Here is a 17210-nt window from a genome sequence, read left to right as displayed (position 1 = left end):
AAATGTCTTAAATAGTTCATTTGCCAATAATGCAAGAATGTAAGCCTGTCCATATATTACATATGGATTATATATTCTGTAATCCATAATAGTTCCCTTTTCCTCTTTAAAATGCCAATTCTTTACTGAAGGAAACATTTGTCATAAAGTTATCTGCATTATGTATTTTGCTGATGGCTATCTCATGGTATTGTTTAAAGTATTCCTTTACCTCATTTACCTCCTGTAAACTTGATAGTTATAGAAGCTTGAATAGATTCAGATTCAATTTCTTTTTCAGAGGGAGGAGATAGAATAATTCACAGGTCGGGCTGTAAATTTATTATTGCATTACACCAAAGGGATATTAGTTTTAATAATGTGGAGATTGATCCATGGGTCTGGTATTATAAGGAAGATAACTTCATTTACATCTTCCCAGAAATCTTTCTCTGAATGGCATTAACAGATAATGATAAACATTGCCTATGCATAGAATTTCATTACAATTTTAAAAACTATGTTTTTTCTTTTTTAAAGATTTTATGTATTTATTCATGAGAGACACAGAGGGAGAAGCAGGCTCCATGCAGGGAGCCTGATGTGGGACTCAATCCCGGGACTCCTGGATTACTCCCTGGGAAGAATGCAGGCACTAAACTGCTGAGCCACCCAGGGATCTCCTAAAGCGGTGATTTTCTGATTCTATCATTTACTCTGTTTTTATGATTCTTCCGTAAAAAAGAACATTCTCTCATTTACTATTCATAGTCCATACTGAAAAGGTGAGATAAGTGCATGCTTTTCCATACTTATTTACCAAATTTTAGAATAATGAGGTGCTATCATAGTAACCTCTAAGAGTGACCAATAAGTAATTTTTAAAAATATCATTATGGTTTTGATATATTTTATGCATTTTAATCCATTTCTCTCATTAGTCTTTTTCTTTTTTTAAAAAAGATTTTATTTATTTATTCATGAGAGAGACAGAGAGAGAGAGAGGCAGAGACATAGGCAGAAGGAGAAGCAAGCTCCATGCAGGGACTTGATTCCAGGACCCAGGGGATCACTACCTGAGCCAAAAGCAGACGCTCAACCACTGAGCCATCCAGGTGCCCCTCATTATTCTTTTTGATGTCCAGTTGTCCTACTTTTGGCCACTGATATAACCCATTCTTGTCAGCGCCTGTATATTTTGACATTCCTGTGATTTGTCTGTTTTACATAATAATATGCCTTGGTGATATCTCTAGAATGTCTTTCATTACCTCCTTGCTTCCTGGTGTGTCAAGAAGTTCTAGTTTTCCTTCTGTAGTCATGAATTAGCCATTTCTCCAAGGAGCTGGCACATTTCAGGGGGAAGTGGTGGTACTGAGCGGTTGTAATCTATGTAACAGAGTTTCTCATTTGCCTCAGTTTATTATTGTTTCATGGTGAAGAGATGAGCAACATATACTATTTTTTAAAAAAGAGAAAAATAAATCAAAAGATTATAAAATTCAGTTCAAATTTAATCTTATAGGCTTTTTACTTATTTGATTTCATATATTGATTTTTTTCTTATATTGAAAACTTGACTTCTAACAACATTAATATAAAAAGTTATTTATTTGGTCCTCTATTTACACATTTTATATCTATTTTTATAGATGCATATACAATATTTTAATATTCTTACTAACAATAGTAGATTGTTGAATTCATATTTTCTTTTTACCACTGGAATATAGCCCAAGGTATTAATGAGTCAAGGGATAAATGCTTATGCAAATGACAGACGTAGTTAGAGAAAAAAGGGTGATGAAGATGGGTTTTGAAAAAGAGAGTTACAGTTAAACAAGATAACCTGTGTAACTTTTGGAAGGACTACAGATAAAATTTGAAAGGAGATGTGAACAGAATGCGCCAGGTTAGGTACAACCCAAAATATGAAGAACATTTATGGAAGCATTAACTTTTACTTTCTCCATACATTTCATTTCAAGTCTCTCTTGTCCTCTTTCTATAGGTTTATTTGCAACTCAGATCTCAATTTTTAGCCAGTATGGGAGAAATAAAGATAACATAATTTACATAATTGAGGAAAGTCTGGAATTGTGATTGTAGACTAATGTACAAACTTAACAACTGTGAAGAAATTTTTTGTGTCATGTTCAACTGTAATAGGTTGACTTTTTGTTTTTCTCTTTGTTAACAAGATGTTGAGCCATCTTATGTTAATATCTTACTAAGTAAAATGGTTATAGACACTGAGATTTAACTGTGGTTGGATGATTTATTTTTCAATGGTATCAGCATTACAAGAGAAGTTTTATGTTTATAGTATTCCTGAAATCTACTCTATCAGTCCTGTAATGCCTCATTATACATTTGGAGCTTTGTTGCAGTTCCCTACCTAGCATTTAATTTTCTACTGATATCTGGAATACTTGATAAGCAGCTTCATTTCTGCGAGCAGAGGGTGCAGAATCTTTCTCTTTGTACCCTGTGTTGGGTGTTAATTTTTCTGTAAATGAGAGATAACAAGTATTTTAGGCTTTGTTGGCTATATCTCTCTTGCAACAACTTAACTCTGCTGTTGCAGTGTAAAAGCATGTAAAAGAATGAGCATAATGGTGTTCTTATAAAACTTTATTTACAGAATCTTATGGCAAAAAACAAAAAACAAAAAAAAAAAAACAACTCACCTCCTGGAAATAATCTCTCAGGAAATGGAGCCCCTGTATTACCATCAGATTGTGAAGGGACCTGGAATTAAAGAAAAGTCAATTTGAAGAGCTCTGGCTGCTGGCTTCTGTCCCAGGAATTGAACTTAGAGAGAAAAGTCGGGGCAGTGTTCCTCTCAGACCTATGCCTAATGTCCTCAGGAAAGCCCCCTCTCTTGGCTTTCACTCTCTCACTGAAATGGTTTCTGGGAAAAGCCAGTCTTGACTTTCAAAGAGGACATTTCAGGTTGAAGTTGAGGAGAAACTATTTAGCTACTTAGCAAGGTTCTCAAGACCCTTATTGCACCTTCATTCAGACTCCTGGCCAGGATTTCTACCCCATTGCAAATGACATATTTCTTCATCTCATTAGAAGTACAGTTTTTACAAGGAAAGAGAGTATACCTAACCAGGCAGCTAACAGCCAAATATCCTTTGTCTTTCTTATTGTTGTCCCTATAACTTGCTTAGTTTCTTGTTTAGGAGATACAAAAACCTATGTGGAAGGGTTAGCCTATGCGGGTGTGCCTTTGAGGGAATCTCAGACGGTGTTGTGTGGGCATTGTTGACTGTGAAGAGTCTGCTGAATCATGTCAGGTCTGCTGCATGAGGTGGGGTAGGCGAGTAGGATACCAGTGGGGTGGGCAGATGCAGGGAATTTCTGCTCTACCTAACAGTGCTTTCCCAGGTTCACTCACCCAACGCAATCAATGCCAACTTCTCCCTAGAGTTAGCATGTTATTGCATGTTATTTTCTTCCAGAGAGGCTTTTTCCTTGTAAAGAGGGATGTTCTTTTCTCTAGGTCATGACATTGATTAGAAAAACAGAATTCAAAAGGAATAAAATACTGCTGCTGCTGCTACTACAAAGGTAGTTGCTTCAATTGTAGGAATAGAGAAAAGAAAATAGTAAGTGCTAGGAGCTGGATCTGGGGAGAGAGGCTGAAATTTGGGGGCTGATGGGATATTCTTTATTTTTATTTTGGTGTTGATGACACACTGTATATATTTGTCAAAACCCGTAGAATTACACACATATCCCAGTTGATGGCTATATTTGGCCTGAAGGTTGACCCCTGCCGGACTCCAATATTTAAGATCTTTCTGGAAGCATACAATGCATAGCCTCTGTCTAGACATTTCCCAGTGCAAAATCAGACTATGTAGTTATCAATACTTTTTTGAACCATGACTGTGGTCTTTCAGTTAGAAATTTTACAATGATCTACCTACCTGCCCCTTGGAGATCAGTACCTATGACCAACTTAGTTTCATAATCTATCCCTTCTTGGATTTTCATTTCCATCTCTTCACTGTTCTTCAGAGCCCTGTCTTACTCTATTCCTAAGATTATACAAGTCTAAGTTCTTATGAAGAAACCACTATGTAAAAAGTCTTGAACAAGACAGAGGTTTATTTCTTTCTCACCTAACCTTCTATTCTAGGATAGAAAGGGCATCTCTAACATTCTTAATATGTGGCTTCCATCTTTAGGTCCATTGATAGTAGTGGCTACCATTGGCTGGCTCTTAATCACCTGTTATATCAAGTATCAAAGGAGGATGGAAAATATAGTTTCTAGCTGGCCAATCTTGCATTCACCTAATACTTAGGAGTTCTGTTGTTAACAAAAGGGAAAATAGATTTTGTCCATCACCCAGAAGTCTTTATGGCATTACGTTAAAAAGAATGAAGGTTTAATGAAGGAAAAACACTTTGAGAAATGTGTTGTGTATCCATAAAATGTGGAATGTTTTCAAGAGCCATAATAGATTGATGTTCTATTCATTCCTACATTTCTAAGGTAGCATAAAAACACCCTGCAGTTTCTATCAGGACCTATGTGAAGACCTAGAACTGTGGCTGAATATGACATTAAAATCCATAGAAATAACTCTCTAATAAAAAATATGTAAACCTAGCTTGAATGAAAAATAAAACTCCAGATGCCAGAAATGAAAGGGAACTCAAAATGAGAAAAGCAAATTGATGTTACAGTGGCTTGGAGAATTATTAAATCTGGGCTTGGGGCTTTTGTTTTGTGAACAGAATATATTTGGGTTGTAATTTTTTAAAATCCACTCTACCAATCTCTATCTTTTGATTGGTGTATTTTTATCATTAAACTTTAAGATAATTATTGATATGTTAGAGCCTAATACTGTCATTTTATTATTTATCTGTTTGTTTCCTCTACTAATGTCTCTTTCTCTTTTTCTACCTTCTTTTAGGTTGCTTGAATAGGTTTTAACATTCAATTTTGCTTTATTTATAGTGCTTTTGATTGATCTCTGTATGATTTTCTATGTGATATAGGTTTACACTATACTATGTGACTTATCATGGTTTACTGGTGGTATCAACATTTTACGATTTTTTGTGAAGTATGGAAACTTCACTTCCTTTTCAGTTCCTTTACCTTCCCCACTTTAAATATCACTGGCTAGAGTAACCAATAGTATAATTTTCATTTCAATCATCAAATATAAAACTTACAAAAAAATGATTGCCTATGATATTTACCCATACTTCTGCTTTTTCCACTGATCTTTCCTCATGCTCAAAGTTTCCTTTCCTTTCCTTTCCTTTCCTCCTTTCCTTTCCTTTCCTTTCCTTTCCTTTCCTTTCCTTTCCTTTCCTTTCCTTTCCTTTCCTTTCCTTTCCTTTCCTTTCCTTTCCTTTCCTTTCCTTTCCTTTTTTTCATTTTCTTTTCTCCTTCCTTCCTTCCTTCCTTCCTTCCTTCCTTCCTTCCTTCCTTCCTTCCTTCCTTCCTTCCCTTTTTCTTTCTTTCATAAATTCCTTTATGTGAAAAGAACTCCCTTTAATCAATATTTATGGGTAGGTCTGCTAACCACAAATTCTTCACAGATGAAATACCTTCATCTGAGTATGCTTTTGTCTCTCTTCATTCATGAAGGATAGTTTTACCAAATACAGAACATATGATTGATAGTTCCTTTTCTTCAGCACTTGTGAACTGTTGTTTCATATCCTTCTGACTCCATGGCTTCATATGAGAAATCTTCTGTAATTTGAATTGGTGATCCTCTGTAGGTAATCCATAATTTCCCTTTGGCTATTTTCAAGACGTTTCTGTCTTTACTCCTCAGACTTTTAAATATGATCCATCTTGGCATGGATTTCTTGGGAAAAAACTTTCTTAGACTATTGGTCTGTTTTTGATAAGATTATAAAAGGTTCTTCTTTATATTTTTGGTAATCTGCTTAAAAACAAAGATTCTGTGTTTCATCAAAAATAATTCCCTCTACTTCATCTTGTCTTTGGTTACTTCAGAAAACTTACCTTTCTCCATTAAAAGAGATAGGTTTTTCTTACAACTCTATAACTTCTGCATTTGCTTTGAAATTTTTAATTGCCACATTGATTAAATGGTAACTAAGTTTTGTTTCACAGTGACCTACGTTCTTATTTAATGAAATATTTTAAGCCTTTTAATTCCTTTGACAAACCTTCCAAAAATCAAACTTTAAATGAAGTCTTTTTGATCTTAAATTAACTTTGGAGTTTTCCTAGAGGGTTCCTGGAACATCTCAAAAGATTTGTCATCTCTCCTTATAAAAGAGAAATACTAAACTAGTTAGGCTTGTTTGATATGTTAAACTATGTTGGAAGCATCATCAAGTAAGAAGTGACGCAAGACTTTCTTTAGGTTATATTTATATAAAGATGTGTTATTGATATAAGTAGACCTGCAAAAGTGCTTCCCCAAGCCACCTGCACAGACCCACAATATGTCATGGGATGGTAACCCAATATCTGTGCCTGTTCTCCTTCCCCATATCTGTAAAATAGGCCCATTATATTGATGATATAGTGTTAACATGTGAAGTCTTGCCTTGGCTGCAGGACACTCTTGCAGATTTTGTTGGAACATTTGCAAGGAAGAGGATGAGTAGTAAGCCCACAAAATTCAAAGCTTAGGTACCACTGTAAAGTGTACCTAAGTGTCTATGATGTACCACTTTTGGGTCATCATATGGTTGGGTGCATTGTCCCAGAAGCTGTGAGTGATAAGGTATAAGCCTATCCAACCCCTAAGAATATGAAAGAGGTAAGATTTTGTAATGACTTTGAGGTTTAGAGGAGTTTTATTACCCACCTGGTACAGTGCTTCTACACTTATACTGCCTGTTGAAGAAAGGGCATATGTGGGTGAGGGTCAGAGCAACAAGTACCCTTTGAGAGGGTAAAAATACTAGTGAAACAGATTAAAGTTTGGGCATCTCCGAAGCAGGGCTACCATTTGAGTTTAGTGTGTCTGTGAGTCTTGGAGATATAAGTTGGGCACTGTAGCAGAGACAACAGAAGGGGAGAGTACCTCTAGGATTTTGGTCCAAGTTCTGCAACGGGACAGAAATCAAATGTACCCCTATAGAGTAATAACTTCTAGTGGTATACCCAGAACTCCTATAGGTAGAGCCAGTGAGGAAGGAACAGCATATCTTGGTAAGAATTGCCTTCCTATCAAGGAACAGGTTGAAAATATGTTCCATCAATCCACTCTACCATGGCTTAAAAATCCCAGTTTGACTAAATGGCATGTTTATTTGCAGCAGAGGAGCACTATTTCCAACAGCCTAGAAATGCAGGTGATACTAAGCTCTATAGAGTATGTAAATCTTCCAAATGCCCCTGCCTCTGTTCCTGTGGTGGCACCTACAGCCTATATAGAAGGAATGGGAGAAATTCCAACTGATGCTTGTGCCTGGGTACAGAGGCCTAGAACCTGTAACAAACCATAGCAGCCAGGGGGCTAAATTCAGAGCAGTTTGGCTCGTGATCACTCATGAGTCCTGGCCATTAATCCTTTGTACTTGCAGTTGGGCAAGTCTAAAGGGATTAACCTTATGATTGGACAATGGGAAGCCAAAGGGGGGATGGTCATGAATAAACTCGTAAGAGGTCAGGTTAGATGGAAAGACATTTTGGTTTACCTTAAAGAGCCTGAGGCGGTCCTCACTGTCTTCCATGTCCTGGCTCCGAAGGTGCTGACAGCCCCTGGTGATCAGGAAGCTGATGCCCTGGCCTGTGTGTGCATCCTAGCAACTGACCTAACAGTTGATACAGGAGATTTGATACATAGGAAGAACAGCCACAGTAGAGCCCAGGTGGGATGGCACATTGCCAACATTGCCAATTATCCTTGAAATAGAGTGACTTGGTTAATTCAGTAATAGCATATCCAATGTGTTCTAAACAATGCTCAGGGAAACTGCCAAAGGACTATGGGGCCATCCACTGGAGTTCCAAACTGCTGAGGGATTGGAAAAGTTACTTATATTGGCCACCTCATTCCAAGTAATGGTTCTAAATATGCTTTGATTCTTGTGGACACTATGTTTAGCCTAATTAACCCAAGCTTTAACCCATCATCATCACTAGGCTGCCACCATTAGGGGTTTAAAAAAGTACCATGTTTTGATAACTGAGCTGAGTAGATAGTAATCCAGAGTCACATTTCAAAGGTCATGATGTGCAAGACTGGGCAAAAGAATGTGACGCTGAATGGAAACTCCACCTCCTCTTTAATATACAAGTAACAGGGTTGGTAGAAAGGAAAGAATGAAATATTAAAGCAAAAGATTAAATCACTAACAAGTAAAACTATCTTGGTCAGGCAGATTGAAGTACTATCCCAAGTGTCAATACACTTGAAAAATCAACCAGTATGGCCTGTTGCCTCAAATGCCAGACTGGAGATCCCTGCCAAGAAACCCAAGGCAGTAAAGATTTGAAAGTCACTGGAGAAAGCCACTGGCACAACACTCACCATGGATCAAGTGCTATGCTACTGAGAACACTGAGCCCCATCGTGCCTGGAAAAGCATTATCTACTAGAATTTGTGATGAGATGCCCATCAGGATGGGTGAGTTACTTCATGTCCCTGGTTGAGGAGGAACTACTCAATTTCCACTCAGATCCCACTGTACTGACAGAAGCTGAAGTTGTTGAAACACACCATACTTGGAATAAAATACACATTATTGAAAGAGGGGAGAAGGCGATCTGGCATATCCTACCCCCAATTCATCTCTTCACCCTGACAGGACTGCCTCCTCCAGCTAAAATGTATAGTATGTATAACTGGGTCAGGTTTGTAAAGCTGCCAACTTCCCTTTCCTTAAGCCCAGATAGGTGCATTTTTTCCCCACTGGTACAATCATTGGGCCACCAACTTTGCCTGTCCCTTGTCCTGGAGGACATTATGGCACACACAGAAGCCCTTATTAAACCTACCCAGCAAACCTTAAATAAGAGCTGACAAAGCCTGTCTTAACACTGTAATGTTTCTAATGAGAAAGCTATCCTCCAAAAAAGGATGGCCTTGGACATTGTTACCATCTGTGCCATTATCCAAAAGGAATTTTATGTATTCATAACTGAAGAGTATGCTAATGTATCATTTTTACTAAATCACATGAAGACACAAATGAATGCTCTGTATGAACTGAACCTCATTCCTAAGGGACTCAGTAAATCAGTGGTTTGGATCTTGGTGAAAAATATTATGACTTATTTTGGGAATCATTATGTTCACCTATGTTTTCTCTTGTATGTGCCTGTATTGTTGTTATAGCATATACCTCCAGTATAACCAGATACTTGCCAAATGAGCCACTTCTATGCTAATGAAATCCTTCTTGATGGCTTAGGGCATATTTCAGGAAAGGAGGGCAGGTGAGATTGTAAGAGCCAGTCTTGAGGGGTTGGTTTCGGGAAGGTCATTGAGAGGACTTGATCTCTTGTTGGCCTAAGAGGTGTACCTAGGCAAGTGGAGGCTTCTTACTCCTTCACTATCCTTAGAATGTACATTTGTCCACCATTCCTACAATCAGAGCCATTTTAAAGGCTGTAGGCTTGAGAGAGCAATGTGGTGCTGAGACCACTTGCATGGTGTAAGTGAACCTAGTTAGGAGCATAAATAAACTTTAAGATTCTAGTGGGCAGGTGTGGAGATCTACTTGTCTTGTGGCTGCCCAAGACCAGCTTCTTATGTGTCTTTGCTCATTGAACCTACCAATATGCTACCTACCAATCTGTAGGGACTGTTTGCCTCTTTCTTCCATCTGTATTTACATGGGGGCCAGTTCAACACTTTCTTTCTCCTCTCCTTTTGGGAGGCAAATATTAGATCTTTGTTTATATACCAAAGCCAACTGAGGCTTTTCAGTCTTTTTTTTTCATATTGGGTAAATCCTATTGATCTGTTTCAGTTTCACTGATTATATCCTCAGCCACCTCCACCCCATTTTGCACCTAGCCAGCAAGACTTTTATTGTTGATGATGATGATATTGGTGTTTTTAGTCCTATAATTTCCATTTGGTTCTTTTTTTCTTTTGAAGATTTATTTATTAATTAGAGAGAGAGAGAGAGAGAAGGGCAGGGAGAGGCAGAGGGAGAAGGAGAGAGAGAATATAAGCAGATCCCACACTGAACACAGAGCCTCATGAGGGGCTACATATCAGATAATATCAACATTTGAATCATCTCAGTGTTGGCCTCTGTTGATTATATTTTCACATTCATGTAGTGATTCTGTATCTTGGTATAGGGATTTTTTGTTGTTGTTGTTGTTGTATCCTAGACATTTTTAACATTACGTTTAGGAAAATCTGGGTCAAATTTGAATTTTATTTCTTTTTTTATATATATATATTTTTTAAATTTATTTATGATACTCACAGAGAGAGAGAGAGAGAGAGAGAGAGAGAGAGGCAGAGACACAGACAGAGGGAAAAGCAGGCTCCATGCACCGGGAGCCCGACGTGGGATTCGATCCCAGGTCTCCAGGATCGCGCCCTGGGCCAAAGGCAGGCGCCAAACCGCTGCGCCACCCAGCTATCCCTGAATGTTATTTCTTTTATCAGGAACACAACCTGTTTAGAGGTTTATCATGAAGCAACTGTCCTGATCTTGTGGGCCATGGTTCCGATAAAAGTTAACTTTTCAGAGTCTTTGAGGTCTTATTTTGGTCTGCTTGGGTTATCTGGTACTGCTGGGTTTCTCACTGTTTCCTGCTGGTGCTCCCTATAGGGGTAGAAAGGTTTCTCCAGATGAGGCAGCTTGTCTTTTAGTGAGGCATGCTTGAAAAACTAGGTGCTTGTTATTGTGATTTCCCCCTGATGCTCCTAGGATGTTGAGGCTTGACTTTTGATTTTCAGTAGGGGAATCTGGATCCAGAGAAGTTGCATATCTGTTTTTGAGATATCTCCTTAAAGTTGGGGCTGCAAAGGACTCTTAAGTCTATGAAAATGTAATAAGAGAAACTCTGTTCATAGCTTCAGAGAATTCCTCCCACTGTTAAAGACTTAATTGAGTCTCCTCCAGGCATAGGCAGAAAAAATATTTTTGAAAAAAAAGTGATACACACAAGCCAGTACCACACATTCACAGAGGATCTGAATTTACATTACTTAAGTGAAGGGTTAATTTCAGGCTTAGAATAAATTCTACAAACAGATCTAGCTCTTGTAAAATTCTTTGAAGAATGCTTCTTCAAGAAGATATTCCTAGACTGGGGCTCTCTTATCTTTGATAGAAGAAAAAAGTGAAAGAGTCATAAAACAAAAGAGTAATTGAATGACCATAAAGATGTGCCAGCAGCTGCTATAGAGAGTAAAACTGACATCCCAAAATGAAATAAAATAGAACAATCTAAAAGAGATTATAAAATTACTATATTTGTAATGATTAAAGAGGTCAAAAAGGAAGAGAAACCATGACAAATGAGGAGGATATTATGAAAGAAAATATATCATTTGAGGAATTAGAAACATCATTCATGTCACTTGTTACAAAATTCTTCCACCCAGGTGGCATATGCCAGGGATTGTACTTTTCCAAAAGGCACATAATGTCACAAAAAGACAGGCTGTGAGGTAATGAAAGTAATTGCAGGTATGGCTCTAAGTTTGGATGTAAATTATCATTATAACAGTCCTTATTTAAAAAGTAAAAAAAAAATTACCTTTAAAGTTTTAGATAAGAAGAATCTTCACAAATGAGAAAAAGGAAACACTTGTATTGTCTTGTACCTAAGCTTTACATTTTAAATGATGTTAAATGACCCATGAGATTGATTAAATTGAAAGCTTAATGTGCCTTTATATTTTGGGCATCTTATTTTTTATGATTTATAATTTTAGTTCTCAGTTTATCTGAACTATTTTGTTGTGCCAGAAAAAAACAAAATGTTCATGTTCGTGAAGATTCCATGACATCTCTCAGAAATTGGATCCACATCAGTCAAAGCTGGATGGAGTTTTAGGTTGTTATAAAAGATTGCACACAAGAAGAAGCTTGTATTTCTTTTATGAAATATTTGTTAATGTTAAAATATGATTTTTGCTTTATTTGATGTCAGAAAGGTACTAGAAATTTCCAATGATCCATTTTCTCTATCTCTTATCAGGTGACATGTTATTAAATCTAATAAGGAGACTATCTTACAAGAGGCTTAATTGGAAGTCCTCCCACTTGTGTATAATTTTTAAAAAAATTTTATTGATTGATTGATTCAAGTTCGATTTGCCAACATTCAGTATAACACCCAGTGCTCATCCCATCAAGTGTAGTGTATACTTTTTATCAGCATTAATCTCATAGGTAACCATGAAACAATAGAAGGTTTTATTTGAAGTCTTTCATTTTTTTTTTTTTTTATCCTTTCTCCCATTGTATACTTTCCTTTATACAAGCCTATGTTTCTAAAGATATGTTTTGATGTTAGCTGAATCTTTCCCGGCCATGGGTCACCCTAAATAATTATGCTTCCTTCCCCATCAAAATTTTCATTCCTAAGTTGTGTCACTGACTTTTACCATTGTAAAATATGGAGTTTTTTCTTTTTATAACCGAATGAATAGCACAAACTCCTCCTTGAGTAGCAATTGTTATTTTGATGTCCAGTGGGTCAGAAATCATTATGGTGATGAGCTAATTAATATGCATGTACACTACTTTTGAAGCATTTTGTATTTAGTTACTCTCCATGACAAGTATATATGAAATGACAGTGCATTGGAATGCAACACCTTTATTGGGTCTGTGAACAAGGCCTGCTCTGTACTTTCATTTGTAGAACCTTGGTGGTAATTGACCCAACTATTGATCAAAATGATTAAGAACCAAAGCCTACACCTTTTTCAGGGGTAATTGCTTCGGCTTCCCATTTTCATTTCCTGCTCTAATATTATCCTCTCAGGGATTCGCATAATAGGCATTTAAAAGATTTGTTGAATGAATTAATGGCCCCATACCTTTCTTCACAATGGGTGGTAAAGCCTTTCTTGTATGAGATGTTTTCTTTTAATGTGTAAACTGGCTAATGTGTTTTTCTTTCCAGGTAACAAAATATGAAAACCCAGTTAGAGGGCAAGAGTTTTATTTTACTTACTTTAATTTTAGAAGATGATTTAAGAATAAAGCTTATTTTGTAACTATAAGACACCAGAGCAGGCTGGAAAGCAAATCTTGTGTCACCTTTCCCACAATTGGGATTTATAAGTACAGAAGCCTTCTTCAGAGGTTTCTCAGGAAGATAGATTGCCGGTGCCATGTGGGTGGTTTCCATTAGGCTGATGAAATTTTTTTCCAAAGACATTTTATCTCTGTTGAATGAGGATGAATAGTTTGCCTATCACAGGAACTTTGGGTAGATCCCAGGAGACTTGACCTTAAAAAGACAACAGTGTAAGACCTGGAAAGAACCTGAAATTAAAATTCTCACAAATAAAATAATGCAGAGATTCTTCAGGGTTTGTAAAGATCAGTACATTTGTCCTTAGATACAATTATCAATTATTTGGTGATGCAGTAGTTTGGAATTGCCAAAAAATGATGCAAAGACAACTGTAGCTATATGAAGGAAGGTGAAGTGAGATAAGCAATAAACTTTGCTCACTTGATCTTTGGTCTTTATGAAGTAATTTTATTTATGGCTTTGCTTAAATTGATTATTCTTAACCTAAACAGCCAGGAATCAAAGCTAAGCTAGAAAGCACTTTACAAAGTTTTTGTGTTTTATAAGTCAAAGATTCTTAAAAACAAGTTAACAAAATTAGCCACCCATTTACTCTCCTTTCAGTGATATCTGGCAGGGAGTCTTTAGGCACTCTCCAGTCTATTGATTTTATTTCTTTTTATTTTGTTTAGAAGCTTATTTGTATTTGTGGAAAACTCCATCAGTTTTATTAGAAAGTAATGTTATCTGGTGGAGAATAGTGTTTGCTCTCATTTTTCTGAATTGAATTAGGTAAAATCTTTTTCAAAGGATCTGAACTAGAATATAGACAGATATAGACTAATTTTTTTTTCTGAATGGTAGATATATTTTATCATAATGACTTCCTTCAATTTTGTTTGTGTGTGTGTATTTTTTTTTCCCTGGGAGGCAAGCTATTTTTGTCTTGAAAAATAACAAAACTATTGCAGAAGTTCTCTTGTGAAAACAATAATAATTAGTGGTTGGTTATTAAATCAGAAAATTTAGTTAATATGTGGAATTACCAATATATTCATAGGGTAGTCCCCTTATCCACAGGGGATACATTCCCAGACCCTCAGTGGATACCTGAAACCAATGATAGTACCAAACCCTATATTTTTACTATGTTTTTTCCTATATATGCATACCTATGATATTGCTTAATTTATAAATTGGCACAGTAAGAGATGAACAATAATAACTAATACTAAAATAGAACAATTATAACAATATACTGTAACAAAAGTTATATGAATGTGGTTTCTCTCTCACAAATTGTACTGTACTCACCTTTTAGCTTCTTGTGTGGATGTGAGATGATAATTACCTAGGTGCAATTGATGAAGTGCAGTGAATGATGTGGGCATTGTGATGTAGAGTTAGGCTACTATTGACCTTCTGGCTATATGTCAGAAGGAGGAAAATCTGCTTCTGGACTGTGGTTGACTGTGGGTACCTGAAAGTGAAACCAAAGGATGGGGAACTTATTGTGTGTAGTTCTTACTTTGCACGCTTCTTGTTATGCATACATTTCAATTACCACATTTTACTTATTTACCTATTTATTTATTTATTTTAGAGAGAAGGAGAGAGATTGAGTGCGCACATGCAGTGGGGAGGGCCTAAGGGAGACAATTTTAAACAGACTCCTCGCTGAACACAGAGCCTGACTCTGTCTTGATCTCACCACCCATGACATCATGACCTAAGCCAAAATCAAGCACCAGTCGCTCAACTGACTGAGCTACCCAGGCATCCCCTGCTATTTATTTAAATAACACAAGTTCCTCAACAAAATGCTTTATATTCCAATGACTATGAGATACTAAGTCAGGGTAATTGCATGAATTTAGAACTTTATTGCTCGATCTCCAGTGCACAAATTACTAGATAAATAACAAATGTGTATCACATCACTTCTGTCAGAGTTTAGTCACTGCACATCTGTTATTCAGTTCTTACACAAACAGCACAGGTGTAGTTGTGTTGTTTTTTCATCACCCAGTGATAAATGTATGTGATGTTTTAAAACATGAATAATCTGAAAGGTAACTGATCACTGAAGATGAAAATGTAACAAAGAAGCAAAAAAAGTGAGTACACTAGAAGTAGAATTCAATTGAAACAAATTATATACAGTTATAAAAGAAGCAGTTATATAGAACTATAGATACATAGATAAGATAAATAGGGAAGAAATAGCAGACCATGGAATGTTGATACCTCTGCCAAACAAAAGACTCTACATATGTATCCAGAGGACCTTAGGCAAGAGAAACTTCTCAACATAAATGGTGTTGTAATGAAAAGGATGAAGATACCTTAGATGCCAGCAAAAAACTTAGCATTAAGAGAACTCTTAGAGATATTTCATAAACTGAAAGCACAAAGGATAAAATGTTGGAAGATGGTCCAAATTTAGGAATAAGAGAATTCTCTTTCTGCTTTCCCTGTCACTCTATGTTTATTTTTTCCTGAACCTTTAGGACATTGCATATGGAATACCACCTTTCACTGTAAATATGTGAATGCTTATTTTCTAAGAACAAGGACCTTTTCTCACATGATGATGATACAGCTATCAAATTCAGGAAATTTAACATTTATAAGATAGTACTGTCTTATCTACAGTCCATATTTCAATTTTGCCAATTGACCAAACAATGTCCTTTATAATGATTTTGTTTTTCTTGGTTCAGGGTTTAACCCAGAATCATGTATTGTACTTAATTGCTGTATGTCTTTCTTTAGTTTTCTTTTATCAGGATCAGTTCCTCTTTCCTTTTGATAAATGTCGGTTAGTTAATTTGTAGGATTCTCTCTAGTTTGGACTTGTCTGAAATTTCCTCTGCTTATACTCAGGTTATACATTTTTCAGAGAAATACTGCATAGATTATGTTGTGCTCTTCTTTGTGGATGACATCTGGTTGTTCATGATGTTGCTTTCTCCCAGTATTCCCTATGTGGTGGCCACCTGTTCTCTGTAAACTTGCTATTCTTTCTTTGTAATTACTATGCACTGTAAGGGGAATTTCTTCAAAACCGTGTTGGTGTACTATTTATCAGGTTTCCACCCGGAAGTTTAGCTTTCCTTTATAGTTGTCTTACTGACTCCACGGTGGTGTGTATTTTTTAAAAATAGTTTGTTAGGGCAACCTAAGTGGCTCAGTTGGTTAACCATATGCCTTTGGCTCAGGTCATAATGTCAGGGTCTTGGGATCCAGCCCTCGGGTCAGACTCCCTGCTCAGGGGGCAGACTTCTTTTCCTTCTGCCCCTCCCCCTCCCTTGTGCATGCATTCTTTCTCTCAAATAAATAAAATCTTAAAAAAGATAAAATACTTTGTCTATATTATGATTTTGTAGACTTCAGCTGATTTTTAAGAAAAACAACTCTTTTTGCATATATATATATATATATATATATATAAACATATATTAAAGCTGCTCATTTTAATTTTATTTTTTTAAACTAAGCTCCATGCCTAACATGGGGATGGAGCTCAAAGATCCCAATGTTAAGATTCGCATGCTCTACTGACTGAGCCAGCTAAGTGCCTCTACAAAGTATATTATTAAAATAAGAAATACCTTTAAATGGGAAAGGTGGGATTCACCACTGATTCTTGACAAGCACACCATTCAAAATTGGGAGAAGTGGGAGGGAGAACAAAATAGACAACTAGTTTCGCACATACAGGGCCTGATAGATATCATTTAGTAGTTTTTAAAAGGAAATTGGAGAGTGATGGTTAATCTCACAAGTTGGTTAGGTACAGATCAATAAATATAGTGTTTGTGTTTGTATGTCAATTTTTTTCTTTGAATATAGCTTTGGCTTAATTGCATTGGCTTTATTAAATAGTATTTTAATGGGCCAGAACTTCATGAATAATGGAATAAGGAGCTTAGTAAACTATCTCCCCAGCAAAACAACATTAGCTGTTTAAAGTTGGACTTTAACCAGTTTTAACTGGTGAAAATGATGAAAAAAATTCTATTTAAAGACACTG

The 17210-nt window shown here is 36.4% G+C and overlaps 1 long non-coding RNA gene across 1 annotated transcript in view; it reads right to left on the bottom strand.

Annotated features, from left to right (window-relative positions):
• The window catches only part of LOC144316873 (uncharacterized), a 31716-nt gene extending 23988 nt beyond the window's left edge, over positions 1-7728 (bottom strand). Inside the window, exons 1-3 of the long non-coding RNA XR_013382708.1 lie at positions 7644-7728; positions 2670-2730; positions 1251-1437 (exon numbers count right to left, since the gene is read on the bottom strand). This is a non-coding gene — a long non-coding RNA (uncharacterized LOC144316873). The remainder of the gene's footprint in view (positions 1-1250; positions 1438-2669; positions 2731-7643) is intronic.
• Positions 7729-17210: the final 9482 nt, after the last annotated feature.

The sequence above is a fragment of the Canis aureus genome, chromosome 7 (assembly GCF_053574225.1).
Source record: "Canis aureus isolate CA01 chromosome 7, VMU_Caureus_v.1.0, whole genome shotgun sequence".
NCBI classification, from domain to species: Eukaryota; Metazoa; Chordata; class Mammalia; order Carnivora; family Canidae; genus Canis; species Canis aureus.
This window is presented reverse-complemented; position numbering and strand designations above follow the sequence as displayed.